Raw genomic sequence first — 20,489 nt, forward strand, 5'->3', positions numbered from 1 at the left:
AGGCCTCTAATTAGGGTACTCAGTGTAGGGGAGGAAAACTTTTTCCTCTACCCTTCTAGGGTTTTCTGGCTGGTCTAATAATTAAATTAACATAAGACAGATTAACAGGAGAAAACCAAATTTAATTTTGTAGGCATGGGAATCCCACACAGACATGACATGCACAAAGACAGCCAGGCATTTGAGGCTTATATGCCATCCTGAGCTAAGGAGAAGGGGGTAGGGGTCTGGAGCTCCAGAGGGAAGGAAGAGAATTCAGAGGAAGATGGGAAGAACAAATGCATGGTAAATAAATGTTTGCCCTGCCATGCAGAGACAATGAGACACAGAGAGGCCTTGAACAAATAGGCCCTGCCACCGAGCTCCCTCCTGCTTACCACACCTAGCACATACTCTTTGTAGTTATCCCTGGTGATGGCTCTTTTCTAGGACCACGCCCCCTATCTAAATTCTTTTAGGCAATTAAGTGAGAGTTAAAAAGCTCTTCCAGAGTCTTTTGGGACACAGTTGTCTTCAGCTCAAAATAATCTGCATGCCAAAGTGGCACATTTTGTGGTGGCATATTCTGTTCCCCTTCATCTATTACAGGGGAGAAGTAGAGGAATGCATAAAGACATAAGGGGAGCGGAAGAGGAAAACCAGCTTTTCCAGAAAGATGCTTTAGAAGAAAAACAGATTCCTAAGCTGTTTTAGGTGTAACAAACCTAAAGAAATGTGCAATGTAATTTGTCTCCCTCAATTTATCGGTTATGAATCTGTATCCTAAATCTGGTTGTAAAAAGACACACAACTAATTAGTTATTGTTTAACTAGTAGCTCTTTCAGAATTTTTTCTATTATAGTTGTCACTGTAATTAAACCACTGTAAAATTGACACGGAGCAAAAGAATGTACTGATAATTAAAATCTCTCTTGACCTTGAGAATAGTCAATGGGAAAAAATTCCCTTTACCTTCATCTAGTAGAGAAAGAGTCGCTTCCCATTTGAATGAGTTGAATTGCTTACTCAATGTTGGATTAAGGGCTATAGTCTTCTCCCTGTTCTCTGGATGCCACATAGTCTCACCAGATTTGTTTTGAAACTCCAGAGAAGGGACTGTATAGTCCAAAACATAAGAGGTCATATTTAGATCTACCCTGGTAGGTGGGGCTGTAGCAGCATACTCAATTTGACTTAGAAAAATAAAGGGAACTGACATTTCTTTCACCTGGGCATTAGAGAAGAGATTAGCTTGGATCATCCAATTAAGTGAGCATGAAATCTGGAATACAGCAGGTTGCTTCTACATGTTCATTCTCTCTTTCTTTCTACCTGCTTAATTATATCTGTGTTACTTCTGTTAAATGCATCAGCAATGGACATTTTAGTTGCTAAAGAGGTATGTGCCAATTTTATATCCCTAGATTCTAAAGCAGACTGACTAGAGTCTTTTATTCTGGAGAAGCAAGTGAGGCAAAAGCATTTAAATAATTTGACCAACGTTAATGAGAACTTTGGGACCATGTTACCTGTCACTTAACTATTTTCTCAAAAATGTTTGGAATGACAGTAAGCACCACAATAATATTTATGCAGCATTCTACATTTTCAAAAGCATTTTAACCTTACATCATAATTCAAAACAGCTTTGGTAACTAGTTATAATAATCTTAATTTTAGAGGTGACAAAATTCAAACTCAAAGAGGTTGCTCAAAATTTCATCATTTAAAAATGACTGAACAAAACTTTTACATCAACGCTTAACAAATCACAAACATGTGTCTGAGATAGGAAAGAACAAATCTGACTCCATATTAGATCTGTTTCTTTTACTTTAAACTTTGTATTCTATTGCTTTTGCTACAAGTTTATCACTAAAGGGATGTTGCCTATAGCTTAAAGTATTCATAATGGCCCATCTCTGGGAACACTGCCTCCCATGCCTGAAGGTTAAGCTAAAAATACCTTTGTTCAGCTCATAGGAAACATCCTGACCAGGCCTACCTATGAATGGCTGCAGGAAAGAGGAAATTGACACATCCCCTCTCAAATTAGGTCGAAACCAGGAAATATTTGCAACAACTTAAGGCCTTTTTACTTTACCTTCTCACCTCCCCACCTCTTTGTTCTATAAAAGAAACTAGCATCCAGATCTGGGCAAGATGGTTCTTTAGGACTTTAGTTTGCCATCTTCTCGGTCTGCTGGCTTTCTGAATAAAGTTGGTATTCCTTGCCCTAACACCTGTCTCTCCATTTATTGGCCTGTCCTGTGGCAAGCAGTACGAGCTTGGACTCAGTAACGTGTCCTTTTCATTAAATGACAACTTTCTGTGTATTCATCAAATATACTATTTTAAAGAAGTGTTTTAAGTTGAAATATTTTAAATATTTCTATAGTGTCTTGAATCAACACACTGAATAAAACTAAATGAAACTTAAAATGCACCCATCTACACTATTACTTACTATGGAACCTAGGTGTAAAGTGTATATGAAGTAAAACAATAATATTTAAGTTATGATGCCTCACCAGTGTTTCAGTGAAATCCTTAAACACACATATACACACCAATATTGGATAGATAGATAGACAAACAGATGTTTTTGATTCCTACTGAAAATATGGCAGCACCCAAGCCTGCCTCAATACAAGGTGGAGAATTACTGGGAAGCAGTGAACTACCTAAGGACACTTTTTCCTTTCCCTAACAATGCACATAAAAATTAGCAAAAGTATTCCTCTTTGTTTCTGAGGTTCTGACAGGGTTTCAACCCCTATAATGCCACCACTGTGTTCCTGTCTCCCATTCTCCTCTACATTCAAAGTGTTGCCTATTCTGGTTTATGTTTTAATTGGAAGAAAATTCTTGGGATGGGAAACATTGGTCAAGAGTGAAGAAGCATTTTCTAAAAACACTGATGATTATAGTATATTCTTAACAGACTCAGATGAATTTGGATTAGTCTCCATCGCTTTTCAAACAGGCTCCAAAAACAAAAACAAAAAAATTTGTCCATAACTGCAAAATGGACAGCAATCAAAAACCCACCCTTGTTGAATACACCCTTGAAAGAAAGGCTCAGCACTATATGCAAAAAGGAGGTCACCTTGTCCAATGGTCCCAAGAGCATCTATTAGGGGAGATATGGCTGACGGCAGAAGCTGTGGCGCTGGCCTGCCAGGGACCATCGTGAAGAAATCACTCCTGGTGCTTAGAAGAAAGCCTTCCTGCATTTACCTAATGGCATAAGGTGAAGACTACAGCCATATTATTTGGTGGTCTCAGAGGATAGATAGGAGTTTGTCAGGGCAGCAGGAAAGCATTAGCCTAGGCAGACTAAACAGCCTGTGCAAAGGTGCGGAGGTAGAAAACAGGGTGGTCCATAGGAGGAATTACAGGTGGGCTGGTACTGCTAGAGCGTAAGATGTGCAGTCAGGAGCTGTGGTGGATGAAGTCAGAACTATAATCATGGGCTAGATTTTAGGAAACCAATATTTCATTTTTGGGAGTTAGAGTTCATTATGTAGCGAATGGGTTTAAATAAGGTACAAGAACAAATATGAAATCATAATAATAATAATAGTAATTAATAATAATCCAACTACAAAAGTTAGGATTTACTGAACACTTAACAACAAGCCAGACACTGTTCTAGGCAATTTGCATGTATTAGCCATTTAATTCTCATAGAAATAGGTATCACATTAACATCATTTTATACAGATGAGTAATGAAGCAACCATTATGGAACTAGTAAGTTGCAAAGATGGAATTCAAACAAGAATCCAAGTGCTTATCCACTGCATGAGCCTGTGTGTTTAGGGAGATCACCATGTTTGCTCTGTGCCAGGGGAGGAAGACACCGGAGACTGCAGTCAATTTGGCCATGTGCTGTGTGGTGACTTACATCTTGGACAGCATGCTATGGGAACACCATAAGTAGAGAAAGCAAGTATTATCAGTCCCATCTCCAGGTGAGAACTTAGAAGGTTTAAGTGATTTGGCCTCGGTCTTGTGAATTTTCATTCACTGTGCTTTCTATTCATTATAATTATCTGTTCTCGCTTTCTAAGACCAGACATTACAGAAAACAAACAAACAAATAAACTCTTTTTTTTATGAATTCAAAAGGACAGGGGACAGCTACGTGGGATGCATGGACACAAAAGCATCTTGAAACCCCAGAGACGTATTCATCTGTGCACTCTCTCATTTATTCCTTTATTTAGGAGTCTTTTATCAGCTGTGCACTATAAGCCAGGCCCTGCGAGTATAAGGGGGTAGACAGATAATTGAGTTTGCTTTTGTCCACTGAATTCTGTCCAGTTTGAAGAGGGTACTTGGCTGATTGAACTGCCTAAAGTTACCTTCTAGGATTATGAAGCTCCCATCCCCAACTATTTTCCACTTTACAAAATCATCACACACACCATAAACTGAGAAAATTATCAGTCCAGAGCCGCTCAATCCTTTGGTGCTAAAGAATTCTGATATTGTCAGCAATATTCAGCTGATAGGCCAAGGGATAAAACTATCATAGGGATTTCAACAGCTGTAGCTTCTAATTATACCTTACCTTTGTCCTGACAAAAATACAGGGGGTGGACAAACCAACAGCCTTCCTTCAAGCCCCATTTGTCTAGCCCCGGAGTTCCTGAAATCTTGGCGAGGCAATCTAACTTCGTATTTGACACAATTATTTATTTTTTCTGACCCTAACAGACTGCTTCTAAGGACAAGCTTTTCTAGACATATAATTTTAAGGGGAAAATATCAATATTGAAGAAAACAAGTGCACTTGAATGTCACTCTACCTTATGATTCACTTGTTATTCCTGGGGTGTTCTTCAGTGGGTTAAGTGGGCTATTGAACACACACAAAAAAACCCCTGGAATTCTGACATCTTCTATTACCTTAAACTGATTGAAAATCAGCTTTTCCTCTGTTAAGATGAATTACTTGACAGTCAGTAGAAAAATTCTTCCCGTGGGTTTCTCCTTTTTGAAACCTTTCCGACCCCCAGTTCTCAGAAACACAACTTGGTGAGTTTCACTCTATCCCAAGGCATTATTCATATAATCCAAGAAAAACTCAGAGAGACTTGATGACTAATTTGCTATGATCTGAGGTACCTGAAATGTTTTATTCATTTTGTTTTTATATTTCTTTAAAATAAATGCACTTACTATCCTAAGGGTAACTTTGATATTAGAAAGAGTCACATTTATTACATATTTACCAGAAGCCTGAGCAGCTGCCTTTTAAGCCTATATCCCAAAATAGAATTATTTATGAGAAACCTTAACGCAAATAAAGATACTAAAGCCTCAGGGCCTCTTGCGCTTTTATATTTGACATCTCCTCTTTTCAAATATTCATGTAGAATAGCCTTAAGTAGAAACTTCAAGATGTGCTATGATCAAACATTTTTCCCAAGCCACTTTACTGTTGATGGGGTGTTTTCTTAGTCTGCATTCTCAATAATAGTCTTTCCCCTAAAAGAAGAAGGGGGTAACTCTCCTACCATTTGTTCTGCTTCTTTAGCTTACTTCAGAGCCATCACAAGGCTGCCACATGTTTCCAGCATCAGAGATAAAGTTCAGATCAATTTTATCACATGTTGATTCTAAGAGTCTCGGTCTCATGGGAGGCTGAAATATCTTTCACAACCTGTAATATATTTTTCCACTGCTTGGTACTTTCTACTCGTTTTCCAAAATTTAGAAGTTTGAGTTTAAAAATAAAGTTCTCCAAATGAATTCCCCTACTTTACTTTTCAGGTTGTAAATTCTAGCTCTCATAACAAGGTAAGACTTAATGTTCTTTATTTTTTACCTTATGTTAAAATTCAGATTGATTAACTTTATAATAATTTTGAAAGTTCACATTACTACATTTTAGTAGGCCTTCCAAGTTCAAATTCAAATTTAAGGTGTCAGAAACTGACTGCAAGGTCATTTCTACATGCAAAAGATAAAATTACATTTTCTTCTATTAAAAGGGGGCATAAATGAACTAATACCTAATGCAAAATGAGCATTATAAAAGATACATAAGATGTGGAAGGGGCAAAACTATCCATTTCTGTATTTTTCATTCATTCAGCAAAGAATTACCAAGTTGGTCACATATGTCTAGACTAGTGCTTAGGGATTTTGCTTATCTCTATACTAGTGATGACAGTACAGGATTTTTTAAAAATTAACATAGACATTTAATATCAGTTAGATATAAAAGATCATTGATATATATAACCAGTATTAGAATTGTTAAAATCAAGGATTTTAAATAGTTTGAAACATTAAGAAAGACATTGCTAGACATCACTCATAAAGAGCTTGAGAAAACAAAAAATAAAAAACAAAAGCAAATCAATATAGAGATATCCACCGTAGATCATTAAATGCAATGAAATGGGACAAAATTTAAGAAAAACAATTTTATACTGCCTTGACGGAAGAGTTCATCTTATCAAATTAGATGGAATTTTCAAAGACTATACGCTAGCATGAGACAAGGCAAATGTGGAAACTAGGAAGAAGCTGTAACCTAAATTTATTGCCAAGGAGAAGTTACAATGAATGTAATAAAGCATCTTTTTTTGTGCTAAGAAATAAGGAAAGACAGTAGCTGTTCTCCTACATTAATCTCCTTCCAGGTTAACAGGTGCAGCACCAGTTGGCTGCAGAAACTCTTGTCAATGTGTTCCTCAGACTGTCCCATCTGCTTCTTACTGTTTGCTGTATACAAAGGCATATTAGTATGCCCACCCATTTATCATCATTTTTTCATTTTGTTATTTGCTAACTCGACTGTGCCAACATGCTAGAAATGGATCAAGCTTAACATAGTTTTATTATATCAATCAAGAAATATATTAATAAAATGTTTCTGGAATTTAAGTTCTGTGTGGACTCATGAGAGAGAACCATATTCGGTGCAACAGGATCCCTTCACCCCAACACATTCAACCAGTATTAAAAATACCAGGGAGTTCCCTGGTGGCGCAGTGGTTAAGAATCTGCCTGCCAATGCAGGGAACACGGGTTTGAGCCCTGGTCTGCGAGGATCCCACATGCCGCGGAGCAACGAAGCCCGTGCGCCACAACTACTGAGCCTGTGCTCTAGAGCCTGCGAACCACAACTGCTGAGCCCGTGTGCCACAGCTACTGAAGCCCGTGCACCTAGAGCTCGTGCTCCACAACAAGAGAAGCCACCGCAATGAGAAGCCCACGCACCGTCACGAAGAGCTTGCCACAACTAGAGAAAGCCCGTGCGCAGTAATGAAGACCCAACACAACCAAAAATAAATAAATAAAAATAAAATTGAAAATTAAAATAAAAACAACCAATAAAATTGCTCCAAGGACTTATGAGAAGTACATAGGAACCAGGGATCTCAGGGTTGAAAGGAAACTATTTCTTCCAATAGACTGTGACACAGAAGCCCACTATGGAATATAAAGAGCGACCTTCAGCTTAAGGAATGATGGTGGTGGTGCTGGTGGGCATCCAGGCTCTATTCTCACCCTAGAGATGGCCTGTGAAACACACCTAGGAACCAGTAAGGCTCAAGTAACAATACTGGAAAAATCCCTAATAGTCTCCAATTCCTAATGTGTGCCCCAAACCTCTCCATAGCATTCCTTAAATAGATGTTAAGTCCCTATGCCACACCCTAGTGAAAGAGATCTCACTACTTCCAGAGGAAGCTTTTTCTATCTTTGGCCATACTTCACTGTTACCACATTTGTTTGTTTATTTATTTATTTTTGCGTCACCCTCCCAGTCCCCCCTTCAATGGCACCCATGATCCCTGGGCCACTCCCCGCTGTTATCCTCAGGCCTAGTTCTGCTGATGAGGCCTCGCCTGCATCCTATGGCCTCCCCTTTCAAGGAACAACTCACAGGGGGAGGGGGCACAGCAGTTGGAGGGAACATATGGATTCAACCTAGCTTGTACGAAGGAGGAAAATTTCTTCCCTCAGGAGCCACTGACCCTTTAGAAAACTGCATAAGTAAAAACCCACTAAATGTTTAAACTAGAAAAATAGAAAATTGAATTCATCTTTAACTCAAGTTTAAGAATAGGGAGCATGAAACTATTGTGTAGGTACACCTGGCTTCTGTGCTGTAATTTGGAGAGGAAGGCTGCCAAACTCCCAGGAGGGCCCTGGCCGCTGTAAACTCCTGGAGCCCAGGACTGATTTTTTATTCATTTGGTACCCCCTGACCTAGCACACACGGAGGTCTCAGTTAGTGTTTCCGGGATGATGTTATTAGTTTGTTTAAATCATGAGTGGTTATCTGTCTCCCTCTTCTTTCTGCTCAGCCTAACAATAATACGCATCATCCCTTTTCCACAGAACAGCTCTTTGATTATTTGAAGACAGCTAATACACCTGAAATTATCACTGCTTTCTAGACAGGCTCCAATTTTTCAACATCTCATTTAAATTATGTTTCCCACAGCTGAACAGCATAGATTTGGTCTGATGAACATACTTTCAGTGTCAACAAAGAGGGTGTTTGTGCATCATTTCCATTACCATACTGTATTTCCTTCTTTTTTTTTTTTTGCATCTATGTAATATTAGTCACCATAAACTCTCCTTTTATTTTTTTAAACCAATGTGTCATATCTCCTCCAGCATATTTAATGCTAAGTTAAGCAATTATGGTTTCCCTTTAAATGTTACCTTGATTCATTAAGTAAATATTTCAGGGCCTACTATGTGCCAGGCACTTAATAAGCAGCATTAAATGAAGTACACATACCCAACACCTTCATGGTGCATTCATACGGGAGAAGAAACATTATAATAGCTAACATGTACTGAAAACTTTTGAAAAAGGCAGGTAGGAAAGTGAGGCTTAGCTTATGGTCAAGCTTGTACATATAAGCCTTGGTTTGTTTGATTCCAGAGCCAGCTCTATTAACCACTAGGCTGAAAGGAATACTATCACCTCATGCCTCGACTGAGCCCTGATTCTTTCATCTGGAACTCTAGAAGATACTGTGATTTAAGGGCCTAGGAAGAGGGGAGGAATGAAATGAAAGCAGAGAACCAGTGAGAAACCATTTTTAAAGCCAGAGCACAACCTAAAAGGAAGAACAAATGAAAGATCCACATCAGCAACCAAGGCTAGGAACAAGCAGTTCAAAAAAGGAAACTTGATTTGCCAGTGGAAAAAATGCAGCAGACATAAGGTCTGATGGCACAGGCTCCAGATGGGATAAGAAATAAACAGCTGTAAAGAAAGACTGTCTTCAGACAGGTAACTGAGAGCAGCCTGATCATCAGAGGGGGTAGCCGACGTCTATAAACACATAATATCGTCAATATGCAATAAATGCCGAAATCATTATTAACCTCTAATTACTGTTTTATAAAAATAACTCAAGAACAGTTATCTTGGAACCATTACATAAAGTAGTATGAACCAAATATGTAATTACATTAATATCATTAGAAACTCAGATTTTCAGTGTACGAGGAGATGGCAGTAAAAGTCAGATATATTAATTCCTATTTCTTGATCCAAGTAGTGGTTATTTATGGCGTGTGCACTTTTCCCATTTATATTATGCTTCGTAACAAAGTTTATTAAAGATAAATAAAACTATAATATATACTATGAGTTTAAGAAAACCAAAAGGCAAGAATGTAGGTAAATTCTTTCTTCAGTATCCTCATGCTTATCAATCACTACCGCAAAGTTTATTTCCTTCAAGTTCTAGGAAAAACCTTACCTACACTAAAAACCTCTGGGTCTCCAGGCAGTGCATGGACTCCTGCCAACTTAATTGTAACTTAAATGTTAATATCTTAACACAAATTCCTCCCACTGCTTGATCTACCTGAGAACTGTCAATTATCTTAACGGGAATCCTTCCGTTTATTTCATCTGCAAATTATCTAGCAATCTGGTCTCCTGAAAAAAGGTATATTTTGATCCCTCAAGGAATGTCAAATAAGGTTACAGCCTTTTAAGGAAATGTTCATTCATTCAATTAATATTTATTAAGAACAGAATTGCAAAAGGTATTTTCTATTTTCCTTATTTTTTTTTCACCTGTATAACATATGAATTCAACCTGGAGGTGGTTTATTTCCAAACAGAGCTAGAATCTTATTGGTTAATTTTTTACCTAATTCAACTAACTTCTATATGTTACTTTAAGTCTTTTTAAATCAATTTACATTATTATAATTGTAACTACATTATTACAAATCTATTTAAGATGACTAAACTATTTTTTAGACATTATAAATGAATAAAACTGTTTTAAAGTAGGCATCCAGGAGGGTTTTCTTGGGGAGGTATGAGCAGGTTTGTTAGTTTTTTTAATAATTTTTTAAAAATATTTATTTAATTATTTGCCTGCTCCGGGTCTTAGTTGTGGCACGTGGGATCTCCCTTGTGGCATGTGGGATCTTTAGTTGCAGCACGCGGGATCTAGTTCCCTGACCAGGGGTTGAACCCAGGCCCCCCCCACCGCATTGGGAGCGTGGAGTCTTAACCACTGGACCACCAGGGAAGTCCCCGGGTTTGTTTTTAATATGTCAAAAGGCAGCACAGTTAATGAACTATACAGTGCTCTTACTAATCTATTCCAAATATGTTTATTTAATGAAGTTAATTTTTTTAGTAAATATAAAGTTATTCTTCTTATTGAGGTAATAACTTACCGTAATGTGCCAGACACAGTTCACAGTAATTTACTCATTCATTTAATCTTCAAAACAATCTTATGAGGTTGATACTCTTAAAAATCCCCTTTTTCTCAGATGAGTAAACTGAGGCACAGAGAAGATGAATGACCCCCCTGAGAGTATGTACTACATAAAGCAGAAGGCACATGATTTGAATCCAGGTAATTTGGCCTCAGAACCCAAGTCTTAACAACCTTCCCGTGCTGCTAGATTAGGGTAATCTCATCCAATCCCAGTTCTGTTTGGTTGATTGGTCATTTTGGTCACATCAAAGTCAACCAAAGCGTGTCAAGGTCACGTGATTTTCAGAACTGGAATTCTCTCTCCGGGAGAGAAACCATAACCAAATCATCTGTCTTTTCTTTCTGGCACATAGTTGGTTTGAATAAGTACTGTTTTACTGAATAACGGGACCAGTTTTGCAGTCTTAGCTCTTGTAGCAGTCTTAGCTCACGGCTGGAAATAATGTTGCAAGAACAGCAGCAAGACATTAGCTTCCCTGGTGGTTATTTTATAGAAACCGTATGATGGGCCACATGTCTATTGCTGGCAAGCAGCAATGCCATTTCCTTTTTTTCTTGTGCTGTTATCTTCTAAAAACACTATTCTCCAATGTGTGCTGCATTCAATTAGTGGTTACTCTTAAATACTAACAGAACGGGCCATTTCTAGAATGGTAATAAGACTGAGAAACAGACTTTTGTGTATGTCTCTCTTGGTTAGAAGTATAAGGCACTTCGTTTAGGAAACATATTCATAATTTCCAAACTGTTTTGATCTTGTTTCCATTCTAGGTGCCTTTCCCACAGACCAAGAGTCAGAGAGTCTTGAATATATAGATCTCACTTGAAATAATGGGATTATGACACTACGTTTTCTCCATTTTGGCGGTCTTCTTTATAAACCTTTTATCCTAACCTTTGGCCCTGTACCTCCATGCAAGTCTTTTACATTTATTTTACTGATTAGGCAGTTTTTCACAGTTTCGCCTTAGGCTACACTAATGCATTTATAGACTCATATTCTGGGTTCATTAGAGATCTCAGTTAGGGGCTAGAAGGTGACCATTAAAGATACGACTGAACCTTTCTTTCTGGTCCACATCTCCCTGTCTATTGTTTGGTCTCAAAATGTCATGCCATATAGATAAAAACCCTGCATGCCAACCTCAGTGAACATGCCAAGAAGGAAAACATGATCCTTTTATTGCAATGTTCATTAAAAAATTGCAATGCTTTATACACATCAGATGTACTGCATGATTGGACTCAATGTATTCATTGAATAGTATTGTTCAATTTTTTCTCATAAAATTATACATGTTAGTTATAGAAATTTTGGAATCTCTATAACATGGAAAAAGAAAATATATATTGCCTGCCATTCTGAGAAAATTCTGTTGAAGTATAAGCGTATTTCATTACAGTTTTTTGGCTTGGTTTGGTTTTTGGGTTTTGTTGCTATGGTTTTTTGTTTTTGTTTTATTTTTGTCTATATAGGCAGATACTCATTGACTTTTACTTTTTTTTTTCTCACTTAGGGAAACACTTGACTTTATAAATGGTTGAAGAATGGAATAGTGACTGGCATATAATACCCATTTAATAAGGGTGCTTTTATGGTGTGCTTGATTCACTTATTCAACTTAACTTCAGCATGCAACTATTCACACTGCTATTTTTTAAACGTGCATTTTATGTTTTGTTTTAGGTTTAAAATGCAGTCATTATGAATACATTAGAAAATTCTGATCAGGCAAAGACTTTAGGATAATGCTGGTGTCATAAAACTCAGCAAATCTTCATTAAATATTGAATGAAATGTTAAATAATTAATATCACAATTCCATGAGCCAAAATAACTACTTTAAATTAATATTTTGTTTATACAATTTTCTGTATATTTGAATAAACATATTGAAAAGAAAAACTGTTTTTCCTTTTTAACAAAAAAAAATACTGTTATCTACTGACTTCATCTCTGAGATCATCTAAAACAGTTATTAGGAGCTTATTTAGAATGATTTGAAGGAACACCTCTAAGCAAGTACTTCTATGCAATTTCCAGGCCCATGTAGATTTGCATCTAAGATTTCCTTGGCTGTTAAAAAATGCAGTTCCCCATTTGGCCTCTTCTAATGACGAGGTGAGCAAAGTCGTCTCAGTTGTGCACATATTATACTCGTGTTAAATTCTTTTCCAGTTCTAAGGGCACAGCTTCTCTTTCCTAGTGATAGTTTTAATTGAACAACATGTTCTAGACTGGAACTTCAGTTTCCTAAACTTACTAAGTTGTGCCTTTGATTGTGGGATAATGAAAACAGTCTAGAATACTAGACCCTTTGTAACTGGTGCAGGCAGATGACAAAAGCATAGAACTACATGATGGCAAAAACATGGTCATATTGTACCCACGAGTATTTTGCAAAGGTTTTAACAGAGAAAAGCAGTGAAATAATTGAGCCTTTACAACAACACATATACAACAAAAAGCATGTTATTTGGAAAAAAAAAAAAAAAAAAAAAAGAACTTGTACCATTACAGCTAGTACTATATTCATGTTACAAAAGGCCGTTCAATTTATCCAAAACAATATCAGCAGTTGCATTAAGGTTGTACATTTGAATTTTATTGCTTTTTCGTACTTGTGTTTAATTTGAAAATATTATTTGGTGCTACAGATCTATAAGCCCTTTAACCATAAAATGTGTGCCCTTTGTTTTATATTTGTGCCTATATAAGTAACTTTTAATAAAATTAATTTGTCAGCAGTGGTTGACCATAGGAATTTTTTATTCCTTTTAAGTTGACCTGTTTATTGTTCAAGTTTGAGAAGCATTACACTTTAACAACCATCATGTAAAATGTCTTAACAATGGGGAAATTTGAGATTGGTTCTGTGTAGAAAAACGCTATGAAGGAGAGGTAGAGTAGAACAATATACATTTTAATACACATGTCTACTCGTATAGGAGGGTTAAAATATTTGCAAAGTGATTGTTCTAATTAAAGAAAAATATGTCTCATAATGTTGTTGGGCAGATGTTAACTGGCTTAATAATAAGTGGGAATTAACTTTCTGTGTTCGATGTGCTTGAAGGCAGTACAAGCTGGCCATCACTTTGGCCATTATGGTTGAGTTAGCATGGAAAATAGCAACAGAAGACGAAATGAATTATAGCCAATGAAACTTTTATACAATACCATGATGGATACTAGTTTAAGGCAGGGGACAATTAGAAGGAAACTGTGATGACCTGACATGTGGCTGGTCCTTTTTGGGTTTACACCACACCTGAAATTGCCTTCTACCTGCAAGAAGAATCAGGAACCCTAGAACATGTGTTAATATATATAACCTAGAAGGCCAAAGACAGTCACTCCACTCCATTGGACCACATTTATATACACATACATACACACATGAAAACACATTCTACATATACATCAATACATGCATGTGTGTTTATAGTAGTTTTAGTTTCATAATGAAACTGTGTCAAAAGTGAAGAGTTCACACAAAAAAATCAATTACATGATACAAGAATATAAAATGGGGGACTTCCCTGGTGGTCCAGTGGCTAAGACTCCGTGCTCCCAATGCAGGGAGCCTAAGGTCGATCCCTGGTCAGGGAACTAGATCCCACACGCTGCAACTAAGAGTTTGCATGGCGCAACTAAAGACCCCGCATGCTGCAACTAAAGACTCTGCATGCCACAACTAAAGATCCTATATGCTGCAACTAAAGATCCTGCATGCCACAACAAAGATCCTGTGTGCTGCAACTAAGACCCGGTGCAGCCAAATAAATAAATAAATAAATATTAAAAAAAGAATATAAAATGGGAAGGGGATATAAATAATGAAAAAATATTACGGTTATAGATCACAAGGGCTATAATTCTGTCTTCTTTATCTTGAAATAAGTTGAATAATGTAACCTAACTTACAAGAGGAGAGGTTGAGGTTCCATATTGTGGTCTTTATATCTGATCACTCAATAGTTGTGAAAGTGTTAATTGTTGATGATGCCAACTCTAGGCATCTAAGATTTTCAGAAGCCAAGTCTCTGATCAGATTGGAAATTTGTTTCGATACAGGATGAAAATCTAATCTCCCATCTTTTTACTCTGTACACAGTATCTTTGAGAGTGCTAGCTATGTAATAAATTCTTCATAACTACTGATTTGATTGATTTTATTAGTCCAAATATAGAAATGAGGAATATTTGCTCCTTCACTGTTGCCTTGTTAACTCCTAGTAAATGTTAGTCACTAAGTAAATGTCTTAAATGACTAAATAATCCAGAAAAAATAGTTATACTCACATCTCAGGGACACCCATTAGTGGTCTACAACCAAAGTTCTATGTGGCCTATCAAAGTTTATTAGTCTCATATCAATAGGACTCAGGAGCCAATGTGAAGAGGCTTCCATTGGATATAGATGAAAAAATAGGAGGATCAATAAGAGTAACAACAAAAGAAAGGATTGTAATATATCGATTATACTTAGATATATTTAAATCCATACACTCATAGTGATACCAAAACAAACAAGCAAAAATAAATAAACAAAAATCACCACTGGTAACTTTTGGAAGAGACTACTAAGGAACCAATTCATTATTTGGAAAATTATTCTCTTTTGAACATTGCTCTCTGAAGCATTTATTCTGCTTTTTCTATATGGACTATACTACAAGATAACCAAATAGGTAATGCAGAGGAGTTGTATTTATAGAAATATTCCAGCTAATAAATGAAGAAGTAGTGATAGAATACCACTATTTTGCAAACCATAGTAAAACAATTAAGACAAAGATCATCAATGGTTGCTAATATCACACACCATAAAAGTGAGACAACCAAACATTACGTACCTTTTGATGAAAATAGGCAAAACTATTAATAAAGTTATCTTGAAAAATAAAGAAAGAAGCCTAACTATGAGCAGCCCTCTAGATCTAACTGCTAATTTATAGGAACCACCAGGGACAGAGAAACATTTTAAACAATACGATGGGGATATAATCAACAACATCTAGATAAAAGGTCCTGTTTCTTCAAAACAACAGGAGAAACAGAAAGAGAGAGTCAGAGGAAACTTTAAGAGTAATCTATAGATTAAAGTAGATTTAACAATTACATTTAAAAATCCCAATGTACAGTCTTGTTGATCTCAAATCAATTACTTAAAAATTAGTGGTGTCCTATCAGATAATCTGGGAAACATAAGCACTGTGTATTTTATGATATTAAGAAAATATTACTTTTTCTGAATGTGACAGTGGCATTGTTATTATGTTTTGAAGGAGGATTCTTTTAGAAATACAAGCTGAGATGTTTAGGGAGGAAGAGATATACTGTCTGGGATTTGCTTCAAAAGAGTTAGATATAGGCAGTGTGTAGCTGTAGAGAGGAAACAAGATGGTAATGATTATAACCGTTGGAGCTCAGTGAGGGGTACGTGGTATTTGTTATACATTTTTTCTATTTTTGTATATGTTTGAAATTGTCCATAATAATATGTTATACAAAATGATCCATGTTCACCTATAATACATTAATGGCAAGATATAAGTTATCATAAGAATAATGTCTTAAGTTCTTCCCTTCTCCTCATCATGGCATCAATATAACTATACTCTTTGATCATTATGGTTTCTCTAGGCCCTGAGAGACAGTTTTTAGATTTCTGTTTGTTTATGAACTTCAGTCAAGTAATCAGGAAATCAATACAACAAAATATTCTAACTGTCTGGAAAACATGCGAGCATAAATAACAATCATTTATACTTCCGTAACAAAACTGACATTGGATCATACTTAAAATATCCAAGATTCAGGGTAGATTTGGATTCTGGTTTGTCTCAAAGGCTTAGCTGCATCTGGTGAGTAAGGGAGTTAAATAGTATCCTTATCTTTCAGTATCTCTTTACGTTTAATTGACATGGGGGCCTAAGGATTTCCTAATAGAAACAAAATTAATAACTTAAAACTCTCCACTGTTAGACAACATATGAACATTCATGTCCATGAAATTTGTGGAGCTACAAAAAAGGCACAATTTCAAGGAGAAAGTCTATTGCTCTAAGATAAAATTCATCCTACACATACAGACATAAGTTAATTTAATATCTTGGCCTAAGTATTAGAATACAGAAGTCCCAAATACACCCTGATGGCTGTTACCAGAACCCATAACCAGCTCAACCACTTCGGTGTCAAATGTGTGTACTAGGATAAAAGATCTACCTGCAACCGTGAAGGATCAGTTTTATTAAAACAGTCACTCTTTGGGGCCCAGCAACTGTACTGTGACTGTCTTAGAAGAGTACAGGTATCCATCACTCTATGAGAGCTCATTTTATGCCACTTCACTTTTACGAGAGACCTACATTAGTACTTATTTACACTAACCCAAAGAAATTTGAAGAGGATTTTGCTTTTATAAAAAAGAGGAAAAGCGAAAACAGTGTTCAGCATTCGTTTCATAGCAAGTGGTTACAGAGGCAGTGGGCACCCCAAACAGCAAGAGTGGCACAGCCAAGCTCCTTCCCGGGAACTACACTTAGCATCTCAGCATCAAGCCTCCATAACTTAGAACTGTCTGTGAGCGTCTGCGCTTTATGTCGATTTATTTTGTGCATCGGTTAGCAAGACGTGTCCTAAGGTAATTGCGCCTTTGCTCTACACCAGCCATTTTGGCATACAGAAGGTTTCATAGGAACATTGTACTTTCGGAGAGCAAGGGACGCCTGTCTAACACTGAGCATGGGAAGTTTCCCCTTGCCATTTCATGGATATGTTTAGTAGCTGTGGCTTCGTGCACATTGAAAGCACCAAGCAAAGCACGGAACAGCAGCACCCAGGTGGTTAACAGTGGCCTAGGGCACAGTGTCGAGCTGCTGCAGCTGTGGAGGCAAGCATCTGCCTGGAGTAGAGGTCAGCAGTGTAGCTGATGGAGGTGTGAAAGGCCCTGGGAGAAGCGCTCAGCACCAGAACTAAGGGAGGCAAGCAGCAGCCCACACTTGCAAGTGCCTGAACGACATCCAACAAAGACATTGAGGCACACTGGAATGGGAAACCCTGGAGTGGCCAAGGCGTTGCAGATGCACATGGAGAGGTAACAAGCTAGCAGAATTAGGATACTAAAGCCACCGTAACCCATTACCACACAGGCTCATAACCCCGCAGGCAGTTTGGATTATAATAACCTTCATATACTCCTCAGGGCTTGGCTAGGCAGGATGTTTACTCAACAAAACACCCCTAGGCAGTGAAAGGCAGTGTATATTCGCTAGCTGGTTCTGCTATCCATCTGTCTCCCAAGCCAGAGACATGGGAGCCTTTCATCTGTTCTCTTATCCTTCATAGCCAGTGCGCTGCCCAAAGTCTTAAATTGGGTTCCCCAGTGTCAGACCTGGGACAGGAATTTGAGTCCATGGTGTTCATTATGATGGTGATCATAGGAAGCATCACTAGGGAAGTGGAGAAATGAGGAAGAAAATAGAAAACTGCCAATACAGGGTGCATTAATGAGAAAGTCATGACTATGAACAACTGGGGCTCAATGTCACCGGGGACCTCTAGGAGATGGTGTAGGCATGCTTCACACTTGTTCCATCTGAGAGTCAAAAATCAGGGTATTTATCATCCAATTCTCATCCGTCATTAACTAAAGGATACCACTTGGGCTCTCAATATTCCAGCACTTCTAGCCTTCCCCACATGGGTAAATCCATCAAACAAAGTCCTTAGTTGCATGCAAGTAGAAAACCATCAGGCAGAATGTATCAAGGGGATATGGACAGTGTATACTAGATTCAACAAGTACACTGTACATTCGTCTTGTAGAGACCATTAGACTTGTTCTTGCTTTTTTTCTACCCAATGCTTCATCTTTTTCTTTATTTTAGAAACAAGGTTGAAAATGTAACATAGGTTGGGCAAGAAGCATGATGAGGATTCAACTGAGTCGGAAGCTGCTCACTGGATGCTATTCCCATGCATCCTTCAAGACAGTGCCATATGAAGCCTGGCCCAACTTGCCCAATTCGTTTTGATTTCTCCCCCTTTGTGTCATCACTCCTTGCACAGCTTACTGTTGTTTTATTCCTCATAGTTATCTACCTACAAATCCATTTTTTTTCTTAAAAGATTTTCATTTCCTTGAGAACAGAAACTGGTCTTTATTCATCTTTGTATTTTAGGCATGGATTATGGTCCCTGAGACTTAGGTGCTCATCAGAAGTTTGTTTGTTGAATGAGTAAGTGAACGCATGTGTTGCGGCTAGTGATCACGTTCACTGTTTTCTTCAGAATCTGCTTCTGCTAGTCAGATTTAAATGGCTTTACTTGAGCTATTTCTAATTTTATAAAAGATTTTTTTTTCTGACAGTGATTTAGCACCGCTGAAAGTTTTCAGTTACCTTCCAGTTGTTTTAAACATGAGATTGCTACTTAGTGAGAGGAAACAAGGGAGAAAAGAAAGATCTCACTGTTTCTTTGAGAGGATCAAATAGCTTCAGGTCAAGGAGTCAGTACTGATGGGACACCTTTAACAGCTGGAGAATCCCCCAAGATGTTATTCTAAAAGATATTTTTTAGTCTTTATCCACTACAGGGACTTCCCCGGTGGTCCAGTGGTAAAGAATCTGCCTTCCAATGCTGGGGACATGGGTTCAATCCCTGGTCGGGGAACTAAGATCCCACATGCCATGGGGCAATTAAGCCCGCACGCCACAACTACTGAGCTCGCGCGCCTCAACGAGACAGCCCGTGTGCCACAAACTACAGAACCCATGCACTCTGGAGCCTGCGTGCCACAACTAGAGAGAGAAAACCCACACACCACAACTAGAAAGAAGCCCAAGCACCGCAACGAAGAGACCGCATGCTGTAACAAAAGATCCCGCATGCCTCTATGAAGATCCCATGTGCTGCAACTAAGACCCGAAGCAGCCAAAAAAAATAAGGAAAAAAAAAATCTTTATCCACTACAAAGATAAATATATACATACATAAATGAGCAAATACTTTGACAATAATAAACTTTTTACTTAGGATAACACAGTCACTATGTACAGTAGCCATTTTATAAAAAGCAAAACAAAAAACAACAACAAAAAAAACTTGGGTTCTTCCTTTGTTTTTAAATTATAAAATATATATATATATAATTGGTTAATCAATTCTTGAAGTGAAACAGTACACGCAAATTAAAAAAGAAAAATACTTCATGTGCTACCCACCCCATGCATGCATAGGTGAAAATTCAACCACCACCAAACTCCACTCCCTATATATAAAACCATAAAATGGTTGTTATGATACCAAACAAGCATGTTCTGAACTTCTCTGCACAAACACATAATATTGATTGACTGTGTTTGTATACAAATAGAACCCTTTTACATATATATAATAAACTAGAGTATATATGTACATTAAAGCAACTAAAACCACTTAATTATCACATTTGATATCAATTTATCTCATTCTTTTTAACTACAGTATAAAAGTCCCTTGTAGGGATTTACTACCTAGCTATGGTCATTTACATTACCTATCTATTTTCCTATTACCCAGCTACAGTGAAAAATCCATCTACATCTGTATTTTTACCCTTGTGCAAACACAGATGAAGGACATACTCCTTGAAGTAGAACTGTTATGTAAAAATGGTCATACTTTCAAGTATGAAAGATAATGCCAAGTTGATCTCAACGCCTGGCCTTATTTGTGCTACTCCACAGTCTAAGATAGCTTTGTTCCTCATACT

Source organism: Eschrichtius robustus, chromosome X (assembly GCF_028021215.1).
Source record: "Eschrichtius robustus isolate mEscRob2 chromosome X, mEscRob2.pri, whole genome shotgun sequence".
Taxonomy (NCBI): Eukaryota; Metazoa; Chordata; class Mammalia; order Artiodactyla; family Eschrichtiidae; genus Eschrichtius; species Eschrichtius robustus.